At 46.8% G+C, this 19,313-nt stretch overlaps 1 protein-coding gene across 2 annotated transcripts in view; it reads left to right on the top strand.

Moving 5' to 3' along the window:
- Positions 1–138: 138 nt before the first annotated feature.
- Positions 139–19,313, top strand: part of RELT (RELT TNF receptor) — a 61,234-nt gene continuing 42,059 nt past the window's right edge. Inside the window, exon 1 of one of the 2 annotated variants that reach the window (XM_016422013.2) lies at positions 139–421. The gene's annotated coding sequence lies outside the window, so the exon portion shown is untranslated. The remainder of the gene's footprint in view (positions 422–19,313) is intronic. The other variant, XM_056795006.1, reaches the window with a different exon arrangement.

Here is a 19,313-nt window from a genome sequence, read left to right as displayed (position 1 = left end):
CCCCCAACCGGCTCCGGTCACTGCATGCTGGGGGAGGAGATGCTGCATTTCCTTAGGTGGCCCAGGAGATGGCACAGCCGAAGAAAATGCTCAGTCCTCTGCTCCGAGTAGCCTGCTGCGGGGGTGGGGTGGGGTGGGGGGGACCTTTGTGATGTCACAGAGTCACAGATCAGACTGGAGGGGCGGGGAGGTAAGCCGGCACTTGTGACGTGACCTGTAGGCGGGGTTCCGGGGCCGAATTGTTACTTTGTGCGCTGCAGGCGATTCATTCAAAAGGAGAGCGCTGGGTTTGCGGGTGTCCGATCCCGATCGCCGAACGGCGTTGGGGGGGAGGGGGGTCTAGTCGGCCGATGCGCCCTGGCTCCGAGGACGGGCGGAGGGAGCCGGAGCCGGAGCCTTGCTCCGCAGCCCGGGCGGCCAGGTAAGGAGTGAGCCCTCCGTCCTAGCTGTGGGTTTCTGTGGCCACTGACCTTCAGCGCGTCGTGGCGGGCGGCGGGCGCATCCTGCGCTCCCCCCGTGGGGAACCGGACGAGGGGATTTGGCTTCGGCCGCGCTTAAGCGGCTCCTGGCCTTAGCCATCCCTATCGGACTGAGACAGTGTGTGAGTCCCACTCTGCGTCCTAGTCTGGGGAGAGGTTGACGCACTCCGAGGGCCAGAAGGGAGACGATGCAGGGTGCCATTGCCAGGGTGCGGAGGGAGCCCTTTCCTTTGGGCATCTGTCTCGGGGACCTGTGGCATGGGCGCCCCCTTCTACCTGGAGATCTCATGCTCCCCAACCTCTTGTCGATATCTTTAGCCCACCGGTCATCCTCTTTTCTATCCTGTATATCTGATTCCCCCAGTTACCTGATCAAGGAAACTAGATTCATTCCCAAACTCTGTTTTTCTAGCCTCGACTCTTCCCTGGTCTTTCCCCTGGATTTCTTGCTTCCCCTTACTCTCTCCTCGACTTAGATCTCCCCAGCCTCTTTCACTGGCACGCGCGCGCACACACACACACACACACACACACACACACACACACACACTATATCTCTGGCCCCATATTTCTAGGATCTTTCACCTCCCTTTTCTAGACCCTTCTGTCTCTCTGATTCTACAGACCCCCTTATCTGTGCCCTTAGACGCCTGTTGGAATCCCTCCCCAAGATTCCTTGTCTCCTCATTCTTCTCAGTCCATGGGCCTGCAGCCCACTCTCCAAGCAAGAAGCCCTGACTTCTTTATCCCTTCCCCCACTTACTCTGAAGCCTTGTTCTGTGTTCAGGCCCTCAGACTCCTGACCACCTGTCTCTGTGTCCCCTGAGCCTCTTGCTTCTACTTGCTTTGACCCCAAGCTTCTTTCTCCCAGGTTTTCCCCAACTGAGCTCTTCCATCTCTGGAGCATCCCAGGTCCCACCTCTTCAGACCCCCAGTTCCCTCAGATTCCTGGCTGATCCAAACTTTCCCCACCAGGGATGCTTGTGTTCTTCCAGCCCACTGTCTCTGTGCTAGGAAAGGAGGAGGGGCCCACCTCTGGGTGGGAAAAGGCTGACTATGTACCACCATTGAAAACTTGCTGTTTCATGAATTGCATTAGGAGGTTGGGAGGGGGTGGGGGAAGGTGTGTATTTAAATTGTTGCTGGTCTGGGAAAGCTTGTACTCAGGAACCTGCAGGGCTCAGCTACTGCCTGTCTAAGGGTACCAGGCACTGGGAGATCTGGGGGCCAGTGATCTAGAGTAAGGGGACTGTCCCAGAACATCCTTCCTTCCTAAGCAGACTGGGATCCCAAGCCTATCCTATTGGGATCTGCCCTCAGTGAGGTGAGGCCCTGGTTAGGAGCCCAGAATCAGGGAGCCATATGGGAAGGGAAGGGGAGAAGGATGTCAGCTGCCTGGGCTTCCCCTCCCCAGGAAACTTTAGCCTGGAGAGTCTGAGGCCAGGTGACACTGTGTCTGTGTGTGGGAGGCGTTCTGTGTGAATGTGAGGAAGCCAGGCAGGGAGTGCATGTGTGGTGAAGTGGTTGGTTAGCACAGGTGACTCTGTGTCACTGTGTGTGAGTAACAGTGATCAGAGTGGAAGCTGTGAGGGGGGGAAGGGCAAGAAAATTAGTGTGCAGCCTAGGGGAGGGGGCATCTAGGAAGTGGGAGCCTTGCCCTGAAACTTAATTGACATAATTAGACCCCAGCCTAAATGGGGAAGACATAGCACTAACAACCCTCCAGAGGCTTCTGGTCTGAGGCTGACATCTTTCCCTGAACAGGAGGGACCATTAGTAGACATTGAAAAAAGTTCTCTTCTCATCTTGAAGCTGAATTTCCTCTCCTTCCTTCTAAACAAAAGTCTGGAGGAAGGAGGGAAAGTTCTGCTAGAGAAAGTGATCTGGTGATGGACTCCAGGCTACTCCAAAACCCCAAAGGGGTGAGGCTTGCAAAGAGATGTCAAAAAATGGCTTGATTTCTGGTTGAGTCCATAGTAGTGGAAAATCAAATAGACAATCACTTGTTAAACTCCTAGATACTTGCTAGGCCTTGAACTAAGTGCTAGGAAAACAAATTTAAGCCTAAAGAATCGCAGCTCCTCCTGCCTTCCAGGAGCTTACACTCTAATAGTGGAAAACTACATAAACAGGAAGCTGAAAAGGAGGTAAGCAGGAAGGAGAAAGGGGGCCCAGAGATAGAGAGCTTCTCTTTAGAAGGGAAGGTTCCAGAAGGAACCAGCCAAGCATCCCAAGAGGTTACAGGGCAGAGGGTACCTAACAGTGAAAAGTCCAAAGGTGGAGGGAGCTGCCAGAGTGAAGAGATTTCTGTGCTATGATAAAATTAGAGGCAGAAGAGACCTGGTTTTGAGTCACATCCCTCACTTGCTACCTGTGTGACCTTGGACAATTCCTTCCTTCCATTTCTTTCTAAAATGAGGCAAGTTGAACTACGGTGGTCTCAAAGGTCCATTCCAGCTCTGCTTCTAGGTGTACAGCTTTCTTCCAGCTCTAATGTTCTGTGTTCCAGTTTTCTCCCACTTTTTGATATCCTGGATTCCGGGTTCCTTTCTAAATCGTGTGTGATCATTGTCCTTTTAATATAGTGCTTTAAACTTTGTAAGGCACGCAATGACTGGTTCTTTGATGGTAGTGGGTATTACACGCAGCATTATCCTCATTTTAAAAAGGAGGAAACTAATGCTTCGAGAGGTGGAGGCTAGGTTGTGTGACTTGTCTGTGGTCACATAGCTCACCAGTAAGTGCTGGAGCGGGGATTTGAACTCAGATGGGTCTAACTTCATGCAGCACTGCAAGGACTACATTGCCTTGTGTTCACTGGGTCTAAATGTCTTTCTAGGCTCTTGAGGGCTGACTTTTGACTGACGGGTTTAGGGAGGGGCTTGGAAGCTGTGGAGGAAGCTGGGTAACCCACAGGAGGGTGGGACTTGATCTTGATTGTTCCTCCTTCAGCTTTACTTGTCCTCCCCCCAGGGTCAGGTGGCAGCATTCCCTGAGCTTGCTTTCTTGGGGGCTGATCAAAATAACTGGGAGGTCCCAGGGGATTGAGGCTAGGTTATTTTTGACCTGGGTAGGAACACAGAAATAACTCCCTGGGTCCGGGAGAGGAAAGGGGCCTCCTCTTCTCCCAGCCAGGGACGGGCATCAGTTTTGATGGCTCCTTTCCCAGCTCCCCAAGTTCAGGCCAAGTCTTCTTGGGAACATTGGCCCCATAGGATATTATCTGAGGAGGGAAACGGCGGCCAAAAAGCTCTTGCACTGAAAAGGGTAGGGATGGGGTTTCATGTCAATTCAGAGACATTTATTAAGCTGCTGTTGTGTACAGAGTCCTGTGTTCATGTCTAGGAGACATGGAGAAGTTGAGGGAGAGACACTTAAGAGGTTGAGAAAAATATGGAGGACGGGAATAGAGTGTAAGAGAATCTGGCTTCCTTGACTCCCAGGAACCGGCTAATCAAGCCAGAGACTCCGGATTTATGTCTGGCAGGGCATACTTTTCAACAAACTACTCTCTAGGGTCTGAGGATTCCCATGGCAAGCACTACAATCAGCTTTCCTCCCTGGTTTATACCAGTCTGAGGACTGGTCCCCTTCAGTGTATTACCTGGATTAAGACACTGGAGTGGCCTTAGGGTCAAACAGTTCTATCCAACTGACATTTATTAGGCACCTACTATATACAGAGCCTTAGCCTCTGAAGCAGAGAGGAGGTTTGGTCAAGAGATGTGTATCCTGTCTTCTTGGGGATCTCCATCGAGTTAGGGAGATAAGGCACCGGCATTAATTTAATATTGCATAAGGCATTAGAACAAGAAAGAAGCACAGAAAAGCAGGATAGCTTTGAAAGCTACAAGGTGAATTTATCCTATTTTTAATAAGAAAAGTGAGCTGCTTATCATACAGACCAGATAGTTCTCGTACAGTCTTCTTTTACTGTTCTACTATGTGTTCAGAAATGCCCATTTTATTTGGGGCTTAAGACCAGAATTCAAAAACACGAAAAAAAGGACATTAATAAGTGCCAGATGATGTCAGAGGGAAACAATCATCACCAATGAAAGACAGGCTGATTAGGAATAGGGAAAGAGGGAGAGAAATTATGGGCATATGAGACAGTGAACAAAGTCCTGTCTCTGAGGCTGCCCAGTTCTTAATCCCTGGCAACATCTCCTTCCCATCCTCCCACCCCTTTGCCAAGAATCGACAATCCCCAAGGATCTAAACAGTCGAAGAATTTGACAGGGTCTCCCTGGTCACCCTCCCTGGACAGAACTGGTTGCTGAGGTCTGCTGCTCTTCTCTCCACATCCCTCCCTGGTTCTCTTGCTATGATCTCCTTGTTCTGCCTTCTCTCCAGGCTCCTGCCCAGGTCAGACCAGCAACCTAAGTATGGCCTTAGAAATTCAACCCCCGTAAACAGAGTTGGATATCCAGACAAGATCAACAGTCTGTTAAAGGTCTGTCCCTCAGAGAGTAAGGTACCAAGATTCTCTGAAAGGAGGGGTCTGTAAGCCAGGATGCTTGGCCTCAGGGAACCCCTGATCTGAGGGGAGATTCAGACCTTCCCTCTAGGAAGCTCAGTGTGAAAAAAAGGACCTTTATCTTTGCAGAGATCATTTGCCTCCTTTCCCCTCCAGTGCCTTGCCTCTCTGCCTCTCTTAGATTCAGCTTAAAGGAAAGGAGTGTGAGGTAATTGAAAGACCCCCCTGGATCTGGAGTCTGGAGACCTGGTTACCATTGAGAGGAAGTACATGTGATAAAAGTGGGTAGAGTGAAGTCCCTGGAGTTACAACAGACCTGAGTTCAAATCCTACCTCTGACACTTACACATCAGTATGTTGTTTTTTTAAATTTTTTAAAATTTTATCTATTTATTTTTATAGTACTTTTCCATGGTTACATGATTCATATTCTCTCCTTCCTCTCTTCCCTACCCTCTCCCAGAACTGACAAGCAATTCCAACCTCAGTGTGATTTTAGGCAAGACATTTCCTTGCCTCTGTTTATTCATGTATAAAATATAGGGTTGGAATTGCTGGCCTCTAAGATCTCTTTCTGCTCCAAATGTAGTGGTCAGAAAGCATTTATTAAGCTTCTTCACTGTGATCTCATGATCCTGACTTTTCCATTTATTATCTGTATGACTTTGGGCAAGTCACTTCTCCTCCTATGGTCTCAGTTTTTCCTGTATATAAAATCAAGAAGGCTAGAAAAAGAAGGGGCAGCTAGGTGGCTCAATGGATAGGGAGTCAAGCTGGGAGATGGGGGTGGTGGTTGGGGGTCCTAGGTTCAAATCCTGGCCTTGGACACTTCCTACCTATATGACCTTGGGTAAATCACATAATCCCAAATTGCCTAGCCCTTACCACACTTCTGTTTTGGAACCAATACTTAATATATTGATTCTAAGATGGAAGGTAACAATTTTTAAAAGAAAAAGGAGGCTGGAAGAGATGATCCCGTCCAGGTCTAGAATATATTTCTATCCACTAAGTCTCACCCAGGAAGTTCTCCCTGGCCATTGCCGCCCATGTTGGTCCCTCCAGACCCTGAATCTCCCTTCTCTTTGACTTTCATCAGTCATTAGAGACATAGATGCTCCTGGTAACCTGGCATTGTAGGTTTGTGCACCTGAAATAAAGTAGAATTGCAGAACTAGATGGGACATTGGCGACCACTGAGTCTAATTATTTAGCAAGCATCCATCCATACCTGGGGCACCTAGGTAGTGCCATAGAGCGCTGAGCCTGGAGTCAGGAAGACTCATCTTTGTGAGTTCAAATCTGGCCTCAGACACCAACTGGCTATGTGACCTGGAACGAGTTACTAACCCTGTTTGCCTCAGTTTCCTCATCTACAAAATGAGCTGGGGAAGGAAATGGCAAACTGCTCTAGTGCCTTTGCCAAGAAAACCCCCAGATGGGGTCATGGAGGGTCAGCCATGACTGAAAACAACTGAACAACAATGACAAATAGCCACATGCCATACCAAGTGTTAAGGAGATACCAAGAATGAACATGTTGTTGCAAAAATAGCTCCTGCTTTCTAGGATCTTAATTCTACCAAGGGAGGAAACCTAACTAGGTACATACAAAAGACATACAGAGTAGGAGGGAAGTAACTGAAGAGGGGGAAGGCTTAAATGGCCAGGGAGAACCAGGAATGGCCTTTTGACAGAAGCTGGCATTTGAGCTGGGACTACAAGGAAGTGGAGTACCCGGAGGCAGAGAGGAAGAAGGAAGGAGAGCATCTCAGACATAGGGCACAGCCAGTGCAAAGGCACAGAGATGGGAGATAGGAGGTCAGGTGTGAGGAATAGCAAGTAGGCCAGTGTGGCCGATCTATAGAATGCATAGAGAAGAATAAAGTAAGAGAAGATCGGTGGAAAGGTAGGAAGAGTTCAGGCCCTAGTAGTAGTAGTCTCTCGGTAACCGAGGATGACGATTGTCTTTGTGCGTTTTCATCTGTGATGTAGATGAGTGTGCACAAAAACACTCGTGCGTGAAGGAGATTTAAGTGGAAAAGTCATTGCACAGAGACAGTCCCACTCTTTCAGCATTGGAAGCCTGGGTCCAGTGGCACAAAAAGTCATTAAACCTGGAAGCTTCCTCAGCTGCATTGGATGGCTGTGTTGTCCTTTGTGCTCCACAGTGCTTTGCTGCGTCGCCATCTCAGCCGTTGAACCTTCTTGTTGGTTTCTTCCATCTGTTCAGCCGAAGCAGTCTTCACATGCTGGGTGAGCAAAGCCCTGGTTCACCAGTTCAGGCCCTAAAGAGCCTTAAAGACTAAACAGAGCAGGCTGCTGGGTGGCTCAGTGGATCGAGAGCCAAGCCTAGACACAGGAGTTCCTGAGTTCAAGTCTGGCCTCAGACACTTCCTATATGTGTGACCCTGGACAAGTCACTTAACCCCCACTGCCTAGCCTATACCGTTCTTCTGCCTTGGAACCAATACACAGTATTGATTCTAAGATGGAAGATAAGGGTTTAAAAAAATACCAAACAGAATATTTCTATTTGATCCTGAAGATGTTGTTTGGACATTTTTCAGTAATATCCAACTTTTCATGACCCCATTTGGGGTTTTCTTGGCAAAGATACTGGAGTTGTTTTTCCATTTCCTTCTCCAACTCATTTGACAGATGAGTAAACTGAGGCAAACACAGGGTAAAGTGACTTGATCTGGGTCACACAGCTAATAAGTGTCTGAGGCTAGATTTGAACTTAGTTTTTACTGACTCCAGCCCTGGCTCTCTATCCACCAGGCCACCTACCTGCCTCTAGGATTAGACTGACTGTATCCCAACTCTCATCCCAGGGCTCTCTTGTTTGCTCATCTGGCCATATGCACTGTTAGCTCAGAAGTAAGCCTTTTTCCCATCTAAAAGACAACCCATCACCTACTCAGCACAGGTCTGGTAAGAAAAGCTTTTTTTGGAGGGGCAAGGGGGATCTTGGTATGGTCTTCTACCTCTACATAGGGAAGGGGGCAGGGGAATAGGGGATGGAAGAGGCTTTGTAGTCCCTAGAGGTCTGGGTCTCTTCTTGAGGATGACAGAGTTCCCAAACTAGGCTGGGACCCCTGCAAAAAGGGTCAAATCAATCTCTTGCCCAGATTCATTTTGCTCCTCTGTTGAAATGGAGAGTAAACAACTCTGCTAATAGGAGACTCATGCAAGAATGAGTGTGTGTGCGTGCGTGCATGTGTGAGACAGAGAATAGAGATTGAGTCAGAGAGAGGGAGAAGAGGGGTGGGGGGGAGAGACAGAGGGAGATGGGGAAGAAAGAGGGAGGGAGGAAAAGAGAGAGAGGGGAGAAGAAAGGAGAAAAGAGAGAGACAGAAAGATGGAGAGAAAGAGGGAGAGAGACAGAGAGAGAGGGAGGGGGAGAGACAGACAGAGAGGGGGGGGGAGAGAGGTGGGGAAGAGAGAGGGAGAGAGAAGGAGGGAGGAGGAAAAAGGAGAAAGAGGGAGAGAGATGGAGACAGAGACAGATGGGGAAGAGAGGGAGGGAGAGAGGAAGAGAAAGGGGAGAAGAAAGAGAGGAAGAAACAGAGAGAGATGGGGAAGAGAGATGGAAGGAGGGAAAGAGGGAGAGAGAGAGACAGAGAGAGGGGGAGGGAAGGGGAGAGAGGTGGGGAAGAGAGGGAGAGAGAAGGGAGGAGGAGGAAAAAGGGGAGGGAGGGAGAGAGATGGAGACACAGAGGGAAAGATAGGGAAGGAGGAGAAAAGAAAAAGCTTCAGGATAGAGCCTAGCAGGGGTCTGGGCTGGGGCTGGGGGGTGTTGCTCAGGTTGAAGGTCTAGGGTTCTACACAAGGAAGGAGTCAATGGGTAGATTCCAAGGCATTGGTCAGGTTGAAGGCCTGGGGCAGGGGGAGTGGGTGGTCTACACAGAGGGTCATTGGATTCGGTTTCTTTTGGAAGCCTATGTATTTTACCTTATGCATCTATAAGCATGATTCTGAAGAAGGGGTCCATAGACTTTAAGACACTGCCAAAGGAATCTTGGTCTCAATCTTGGAGCTCTAATGCTCCTTCTTCCTTCCAAAGAATATAATAGTATTCCACCTGAATCTGTTAGGCTATAGCTAAAGTCATCCTGCAGCTGTGTATTTACAACTCTCCAGGGGACCCAGGTTATGGTCCCTGGTTGGTTCTAGACTCTGTGTCTCTGGGGACCCATTCCCCAAGGCCTCCTTTGTCACCATCCCCAACTCTGCATTGCAGTGTCTCTGGCTTCTCCCCCTCAACCCCCACTTCTTCCACAGGAGCGATGGGAGAGTGGCTGCTCTTGCCTGGGACCAGTCTCTCCCCACGCTCTCCTGTCTATTGGTCTGCCTGTCTGTCTTCCCATCTCTCGGTGTCCCCTTCCTGTGTCTGTCTGTCTGTCTCAGGGTAATGAATGACTAGACAGGACGAGGCTGGCTGAGGCTGATCTGGGCACAATGCCTTGGTTTCTGAGGGAAGAGGAGACTAGGAAAGGGAATCAGGCAAAGGAAGGGATGTGGGGAGCTTTCTAGGCTTCCCTTCCCAGACCACTACTACCCCATAATTCACCCTGAAGCCAAGAAGCCAAGTGGTGTATGCACAATCAAACTTGGAAGCCAGGTGCCAGGATTCCTGATTCTTTCCAGAGCTTAGCTTCTAAGACATAGGGACCTTCCTTTCCCCCTTAATGGCATTTAATAATTGGAGCCAGAAAATCCGAGTTTGAATCCTTGTTCTCTGATACTTAATGCCTCTAGGACCTTGGAGAAGTTGGATTCTTTCCTCTAGGTCTACCTCCATTTTTCTTCCTTTTAAAAATAGAGCAGCTAGGTGGTACAGTGGATAGAATGCCCACTCAGGAGTCAGGAAGACTCATCTTCATGAGTTCAAATCTGACCTGAGACATTTACTAGCTATGTGATCCTGGACAAGTCACATCACCCTGTTTGCCTCAGTTTCCTTATCTATAAAATGAGCTGGAGAAAGAAATGGCAAATCACTTTAGCATCTTTGCCAAGAAAACCCAATTGGTGTCATAGAGAGTTAGACATGTCTGAAAAACAACTGAAAAACTAGAGCAATGGGCTAGATCCAGGAGGATTTTGGATTTCTAACCCCTACCTTCTGCATTACTTAATGCTAACCCTTACTTATCTGTTCCAAGACAGAAGAGAAGTAAGGGCTAAACAGTTGGGATTAAGTGACTTGACTGGTCACACAGCTAGGAAGTGACTGAGACTAGATTTGAGCCCAGGTCCTCCTGACTCCAGGTCTGGTGCTCTATCCACTGTGCTTCCCAGCTGCCCCTTAGATCAGGAGTTGTTGACATTTGTATCAGGATCTCTTTAGCAATCTGGGGGAGAAGGGCTGCCTCTCAGGAAAATGCTCAATTCAGCTAGAGGTTAGTAGAAATAAAGATGTAGAGGGTTTTTTCTATCCATACTTAGACCCCCCCCCCCAATCTATCCATGGACCCTTTGGAAGACTAGATAACAGGCTAAGAATTCTTTGGTCAGGTGGAGTCTAAGCTCCAAATCCTAGGATTCTGTATAAATTATTAGCCTCAAAGGGAACTTGGGGATTGGCTTGTTCAGCTTCAGCCTTCTAAATAGGACCCTGATCTTTATCTCTCTCTGCCTCAGTTTATTCATTTGAAACTAGGATGAGTAGGAGAAACTGACTGAAAGTATTTGAAAAACCCCTACCAGTTCCAATATTCCATATTCAGAGGTTTTTTCCTGATCATGGAACTTCAAATAAAACAAAACAATAAACAAGTAACTTTTTCCATGAAGCCTTCCTTCACCAATCCCTTGCCCACTCACCACCCTACCCCTCTGTAGCTCAGAGAAGCAGGTGGCTTTCTACATCACGGTTCCTCATGTTCCATCATCCAGAATGTTCAAACCTTGGTTGAGAAGTTTCATTGAAAGGCTAACAGAGAAGGTAGTTCTCTTCTGCATTCTTGTGTCAATATAGAATGGAGGAACTAAGTGAAAGCCAGAGAGGGGGGAATTTGCTCAAGGTCACTTGTGGATCATGTGGAACAGAGAGGTATAGAACCCAGGCTTTCTGTCTCCCCTCTGGACACTCTTTCTTATTTAACACCTGGCTAGATGTGGAAGGGAACAGCATGGCCCAGGGGGACCATCTGGCCAACTCCCAGAATTCTGGGTGCCAAGGTTCCTCAGGGAGCAGGAGCATAGTACACAAGACCTGCAACTCATCAGCTCTATCCTTGAAGGCAAACAGGGCTCACCTTCCCAACACTGTCCCCTGGGAAGGGGGAGTTCCAGAGGTCAGAATGGGGCTTACCCAAGGTCACACAGCAGGAAATCTGAGAGCAGAAGCCAGCCCTAGTGTTCTCTGCATCCCCATCTATCTATCCCACTCTCCCGGGCTTCCCTGGAAGTTCTACAGCACCTCATTCCATACCGTCCCAATGGACAGATTCCCAGTGGTCCTGGTTCAGAAATACATCACAACCTCACCAGTGCTCCAAATACAGAGGGGGAGAAGAGGGAGGGAGGGGGGAAAGAGTGAAGGGAGAGGGAGAGGAGGAGAGGGAGAGGGAGGGAAAGGGAGGTGGAGAGAGAGAGAGGGAGGGAAGGGAGAAAGAGGGAGAGGAGAGAAAGAGGGAGGGGGAAGAGAGAGATGGAGGGAGGGAGAAAGAGGGAGGGAGAGAGAGAGTGAGGGGGGAAGATGGGGAGAGAGAGAGGGAGGTGGGAAGAGAGAGATGGAGGGATGTGAATTTTAACCTTTACAGGGAGAGGGAGGGGGAGAGAGAGGGAGAGGGAGGGGAAGAGAAAGGGAGGGGGAGAGGGGAGAGAGGGAGAGAAAGAGGGAGAAGGAGGGGGAAAGAGATGGAGGAGAGGGCAAGAGAGAGAGAGAGAGAGAGAGAGAGAGAGAGAGAGAGAGAGAGAGAGAGAGAGAGAGAGAGAGAGAGAGAGCATGCCCTCAACTTGGAAATAAGGTCAATATTGACTGAGAACCCAGCCCAGGGTGCATATGCCCCTCCCAAGTGTCTATAGGAAGTTTTATACTTCATCCCTGATGTTTGTTGAGAGAAAAGTAATCTGGAGTACTGGAGAGGTACATTTGCTGATAATTCGAGATAAAGGAGGGGGAGAGGCTGGAGTATAGAAGACACTCTCCCTTGATTCATTCATTCATTCATTTTTCTGTTGCAAGGGGGAGAAAAGAGGGTTTTACATAAAAGGTTGGGCTGGATTATTCCAGAGTAAGGTCACCAGGAATTTAATTAAATTCCAAAGATATTTATTTAACAATTTATTTACAAAATATAGAAAGAGTAAAAGTAAGAAAATGAGAGAGAGGATAGAGTAAAATATCTAGCCTAAGCACTAAGTATTTTGCTGCAACCATTGGCTCAAAACCAGGCAGGGGAGTTTAGTCCTTAGTTGGAGAGGCCTCGGCCCTTGTAGCCGAGGACCCGGGGATGCAGAGAGCCTCTTTCAAGAGGATAGGTCTCTCCTGAGGCTAGTCTCTTCAGAAAATCCAGGAAAGGAGTCAGCTCTTTTCACTCACCATGTGTCCATCCAAAGGGAGAGATTTAAGAACAGCCTCATCAAGTCCAGGGTCTCAGGTCCAGACATCAGATTCTTCACCAGCCTCCAGTTCAAACTCAGAACTCCAAAGAATGAAAGAATGAGAGCAGTCAGAAGTCCCAAGCGTGAAGAACTCTAGTACTCTTGAAGAAATCCCCACAGGAAGTTGTAACTCCCTTTTAAAGACACTTTCTTTTGCATCACTTCCTGTACCTTCCTCCACCTTTATGTCTTCCAATTGCAGTTGAAGCTTTGCTTAGGACTGCTCACGGGGCAGTCAGTTTAAGTCTGATTCCTCACCTATTATCCTACATATGGGTCACAGACCTCCCCCACTCAATGATTAAGTGGGATGTTTACACTTTTGGTGATTAAATTTAAAAATGGATAGGGGAGTTCATTTTATCTACACACTGTCTACCTTTCTGATGGCAGATTCCTAGGTGATGATACCCAGCATTATGCTGAGTGTTGTACTGAGCACCCTCGAAGAAAGTCTGTGAGTAGAAAAAGGCCTCCCAGGGACAGCTAAAGTGGTGGCTCAGTGAATTAATAGTCAGGCCCAGAGATGGTTGGTCCTGAGTTCAAATCTGACCTCAGACACTTCCTAGCTGTGTGACTAGCTGTGTGACCCTGGGCAAGTCACTTAACCCTCATTGCCTAGCCCTTACCACTCTTCTCCTTGGAACCAATATACAGAATCGATTCTAAGACAAGAGAAGGTAAGGGTTTTTCAAATAAGAAGTCCTTTGCCTTGGGTTAATGACTGTCATGTAAATCATCCTCTCTCAGTATCTTTTTATAACAGGTTCAGTTCAGGACATCAGATATTTATTATAATTATAGCTCCCATTTCCAGACCCCTTTAAGGTTGCTAAAGCTCTTTTCCTCACAACCCTTCTAGAAACCTTTATTAAGCACCTACTATATGCCAGCAGTGGGCTAGGTACTGGAGATATTAAGATAGAAGCATAATAGACCCTGATCTCAAGGGGCTTACTGAGGACCCAAACATATGCTACATTACAGTAGAAAGAATATTGGCTCTGGACTCAGAAGACCTGGGTTCAAATTTTGCTCCTTATATTGACTTTAATTTTGTGATGCCTACCATCTGTGAAGTAGGTGATGCAAGTATTATTCCCATTTTATAGATGAGAAAACTGAGGTCCAGAAAAATAAAGTGATTTCTAAAATCCAAGGTTGCTCACATAACTAATATGTGACAGTGCTAGGATTTGAACCCAGGTGTCCCCCCCCTTCAAGTTCAATGTTCTTTCTACCATATCATGGGACTAACAGCTCACTTTTTCATGATTTTAGCAACTCTTCCCTCATAACCACTTCACCTCAGAGGCAGTGAAGTGTATCATGTATCACTTGCCCCATTTTACAGATGAGGAGGTTGAGAACCCAGGGTAGGGAACAGGGGGAAATGATTTATATAATATCATACAGGGAGTTTTCAAAAGTCCATATTTTGTTGTGGGGGTTTTTTTTTGCATCATTAGACTTTCTCCCAGTATTCTTCCTCTGCCTTATCCAAGAGAGAGCCTTTCCATGTAACAAAGAACATTTTTTATATTTTATTTATTTATTAATTCATTTATTTGTTTACATGGAATGTGGGAACTTTGCGACCTACAACATAAGACTGCATGCTTCTCCCCACTATTATGGGGGGCCTTGGGGCAAGGACTGTCTATGGGAGCCCAAGATCCCTGGATAGAGAAATAGGTTAGGGATCCCGGCTCCCTTAGTGGAACTCTTCTTTTGGCTAGAAATGAAGATCCATAGCTTTCCATTTTATTCCTTGGAGGTCTATTACCTCCATTGTTTACCTCCAATGTTACCATTTTTTATCAGGAAATGAGCTCAACAAAATAGACACTGAGGCAAATACTAGTGCCAGCATTAAAGGAGGAAGAATCAGTGTTGCCAATAAAGTCACAGGATACAGCCTGGCTTCCTGGGTAGCCCAAGTTGCTCTCTAAGGGTCCCAGGGATGCTTGCTTTGCCTCTTCTTGATATCATCACGTTTGGCCAGTTTCTCCAGGGGGCATTTCAGATGTCCAGCAGATTCACTGAGAGTAACACACTGAGGGCCATGCCAGTGAGCTTGCCTTTCAGCTCAGGGATGACTTTATCCAAAGCCTTAGCAACAGAAGTGGAAGCAGGAAGGATATCAGTTTGGGGCAGCATCATACCCATCGTGCCACGGCTTGCCAGAGGAGCCATCTACTGTCTTCTGGATGGTAGTGAAGTGATAGATTTTGACCGTGAGCAATTTCCAGTGCCCAAGTTGTCATGGATGACCTTGGCCAAGAAGGGCCAAGCAGTATCTTAAAGGGATGATCTCTAATGATTAACTCCCTTCTTGAACATGGCAGCATCAGGAGAAGGGGCAAAGATAATGATACACCTGGATTCACCCTTTAGCCTTTTTTATTTTCTTTTAAACACTTGCCTTCCTTCTTCAAATTAATGCTGTGTGTGTTGTTTCCAAGATAGAAGAGTGGTAAGGGCTAGACAATGGGGGTTAAGTGACTTGTCCAGGATCATACAGCTAGGAAGTGTCTGAGGCCGGATTTGAACCCAGGACATCCCATCGTTAGGCCTAGTTCTCAAACCACTGAGCTGCCCCCATCCCTAAGCCATTTCTTTAATGGTAAAGACACCAGTGGATTCTACTACTACATATTCAGCTCTAACAACTCCCCATTTAAAACTTTTTTAAACCCTCACCTTCCATCTTAGAATCAATACTATATATTGGTTCCAAGGCAGAAAAGTGGTAAGGACTAGGCAATGGGGGTTAAGTGACTTGCCCAGAGTCACACAGCTGGGAAGTATCTGAGGCGAGATTTGAACCCAGGACCTCCCATTTCTAGGCCGGGCTCTCTATCCAGCTACCCAGCTGCTCCCTTCCCCATTTAATATTGATAGGATCATACTCCTGGAAGTTAATAATGGTTTTTTCATTGATCCCCAGCTTTCCATTGTCAGCCTCACAGTGCCCTTGAATTTGCCATGCATAGAATTATGTTAGAACATATAAACCAAGAAGCTGAGATCAATAAGAGGTCATTGATGACTTATCGCACCTACTCTTATCTGAGGGGAATGCAGCCCTGGTCACCAAGTGCATCCATTGACTCTGATGTTCTCCATCTTGTCTCAGGGGAGCAGATATAGCAATACTGAGCTTGGGAGAAAAGCTGAGAGCTCAAAGTATTTTTTTTAAAGGGGGAAAAAGGAGAAGAAAAATGATCATTAGCAAAACCAATGAATATATCAAAAAGGTCTGAAAATGTATGCTGTGGACCTGCCACCACTGCAAAGGAGCGGAGAGAGGTGCCTTCTCATATTTCTTCTTTGCAGCCACACTTGTTCTTTATAATTTTGCAATATTCACTTTTGGATGTTTTATTTTCCATTTTCATTGGTGTAGTCACTGTGCATATGGTTTCTCTGGCTCACTTGACTCTAGGTCAAGTTCATGAAAGTCTTCCATGCTTCTTGGTACCCATTGTATTTGTCATTTTTTCCTGCTCCGTGATATCCCATTACATTCATGACCCACAGTTTGTGTAGCCAATCCCCAGCGGATGGGATCCCCTTTCACACAGAGGAAGTTAGTGGCAGGACTATGTTTTCAGACACTTGGACTCTTTCTCCCATGGTGTTTCCTCTGTACCCAGACCTTGAGGCTATAGGAATTGGAGAGAGAGGGAATACCTTGCCCTCGTCTTTGGGGAGTTTGGAGGTCCATCAGACAGAGAAGATGAACTGGGGAAGGAGAAGGAACCAGCAATAAAAGATGATAAATAAAGATCCAATTGCCACATTATTTAGTTCAGACTTACCTTGATATAGAAGGTCAGAAAAGGGGAAGACGAGATGGGTAACAGTCATTTGTGTGGGAAGACTACTAGTCTCCATTTTGTATCTGCTGCCCACAAAAAAAGGGCCCCTCTTGGGATAAATTCATCATTTCTAGACTCCTAACCTCACCACAATTCTGCTAACTCAAGCCCTGACTGACATCATCTACCTCCCCTCCCCTCTGACTGCCTTCCTTTATAGAAGGCAGAAACTGGACTCAGCTCACTTCCCTTTGCATCTACTACCCTACCTGGTTTCAATGTCAGGGAATAAGATGTACCTTGCAGTGTCCCACTCCCCTTTCCTGACTCCTTTGATATGTTGTTTCCTCCTTTAGATTGGAAGCTCTTGGAGGGCAGGGACTGCCCTTCTTTTTATTCATTCTATTCCAGGCAACTTAATCATACTCTCTGGTGCTGAATGTTTCTTGGATTGGAAGAGGCCTTACTTTAGAAGCTAGATCTTGAAGGATGAGTAGCATTTACTCAAGTGGAGAAAAGGGGATCAAAGAAAGTTGGAGCATACAGCCAGGTCCTAGTCCTAGCTCTGACATTTTGGTCTGCACTGTTTGATCTACAGCAAAGCCTCTGTTTCTTCCTCTATCGAATTAAGGGAATAAGACTGTGTCAGGTACCCTTCGAGATTGATGAATATAGGAAGGACTTAAGTAAAGGCTTCGGAGGCATGGTTGGAGATTGTGTGGACCAATCTGCTAATAGAGGCTGAGGTCTGGCAATAGAGGGCAATCTCTCTGTTTGTTTTTTTTTAATTTTATAGTATTTTATTTGATTATTTCCATGCATTATTCATTAAAGACAAAGATCATTTTCTTTTCCTCCCCCCCACCCCCCCGTAGCCGACGCGTGATTCCACTGGTATCATATGTGTTCTTGACTTGAACCCATTGCCATGTTGTTAATATTTGCATTAGAGTGTGCGTTTAGAGTCTCTCCTCTGTCATGTCCCCTCAACCGCTGTAGTCAGGCAGTTGCTTTTCCTCAGTGTTTCTACTCCCACAGTTTGTCCTTTGCTTATGGATAGTGTTTTTTCTCCTAGATCCCTGCAGATTGTTCAGGGACATTATGCCGCCCCTAATGGAGAAGTCCATTACGTTCGATTATACCACAGTGTGTTTGTCTCTGTGTACAATGTTCTCCTGGTTCTGCTCCTCTCACTCTGCATCACTTCCTGGAGGTCGTTCCAGTCTCCATGGAATTCCTCCACTTTATTGTTCCTTTTAGCACAATAGTATTCCATCACTAACATATACCACAATTTGCTCAGCCATTCCCCAATTGAAGGGCATCCCCTCGTTTTCCAATTTTTGGCCACCACAAAAAGCGCAGCTATGAATATTCTTGTACAAGTCTTTTTGTCCATTATCTCTTTGGAGTACAGACCCAGCAGTGCTATGGCTGGATCAAAGGGTAGACATTCTTTTATCGCCCTTTGTGCATAGTTCCAAATTGGAGGGCTATCTCTCTGAAGAGATAAGGCAAGTCTTTGAGCAGGGAAGGTATGCAATTCAACTTCCAGTTACTATTTGTAGGGGTTGAGCAAATAAGTCACTTTACTATAACCTTATCCCACCCCAACCACCCCCATTAAATAAAATCAAGGACTTCGACTAGATTGTTGTTGAGTCGTTTCAGTCATGTCTGACTCTTCGTGACCCCTTTTGGGGTTTTCTTGGCAAAGATCATGGAACAGTTTGCCATTTCCTTCACCAGCTCATTTTACACATGACGAACTAAGGCCAACCAGAGTAAGTGATTTGCCCAGGGTCATACAGCCAGCAAGCATCTGAGGCTGGATTTGAATTCATGAAGACGATTGTTCCTGATTCCAAGCCCAGTGCTGTATGTCCTATACCACTTATCTTCCCCCTCAATTAGATTAGACAAGTAGGTAGAGCATTTATTATAAGCCCTTACTATATGCCAGTCGTGGTGCCAAGCATTTAGATGCAAATGGAAGCAAGTAAAATGGTCCCAGTCCTCAAGGAACTTACATTCTAATGCGGGAAACAATACAAAGAAGGATTCTGGAAATTGAGAATGGGTAGCATCTTGAGGAGGCTGCTGGGAAGTGATGACCTCTTTTCAAGATAAGGGAAAATGATCAGTAAGGACTTTTCCAGTTCTAAATCTTATGACCTTACGATTCCTGGAAGGTGGTACCTCATGCTGGGCACTGCCAGGAAGGCCAATATAATGTCCCAAGATTGTTGGCTAAAAAACTGGAGTCAGAAAGGAGCAGAGCAGAGGAATGGGGGGAGCCTGCCTGTTAGCTAGAGGTCCAAATAGAAACCTATTCTTTTTCCTCCTATTTAGCATTTAAAGTTTTTCATAGCCTGATCCCTCACTACCCTTCTGATTTACTGTCCTCTGAATTCCCTACCATCTGCTCATTCTAGCCTACTTGCTATTCCTTGTACATGATGAAGCATCTCCCATCTCCATTCTGTCCGCCATGTTTGACAACTGATCCTGCTCTATTCTCTGCCCCTTGGATCCCTGGAGTCCTCCAAAGACTCCATTCACACACCATCTTCTACAGGAAGCCTTTCCTGGTCCCCCCAGCTGTTAGGACCTTCCCCTCCAAGGTGGTATTTGATCTCTATTTTATCTTGTCTAGATTGACACATGTACCTGTTGCCTCTTTTAGAATCTAAACTCCTAATGGGCAGGGGTTGCTTTCATTTTTGTCCCTGTATCTCTACTGCCTAGCATAGTGTCTGGCACAATGTAAGTGTGTAAAAAATTTTTACTGATTGACTGATTGAGAGCTAGGGCTTAGGGAAGGTGGTCTGGGTCAGTCAGTCTACAAACATTTGAAGTAAGTACCTACTATGTGCCAGGCACTGTGCTGAGCCAGCATATGACAAAATGGGA

This window comes from Monodelphis domestica, chromosome 4, assembly GCF_027887165.1.
Source record: "Monodelphis domestica isolate mMonDom1 chromosome 4, mMonDom1.pri, whole genome shotgun sequence".
NCBI lineage: Eukaryota > Metazoa > Chordata > Mammalia > Didelphimorphia > Didelphidae > Monodelphis > Monodelphis domestica.
This window is presented reverse-complemented; position numbering and strand designations above follow the sequence as displayed.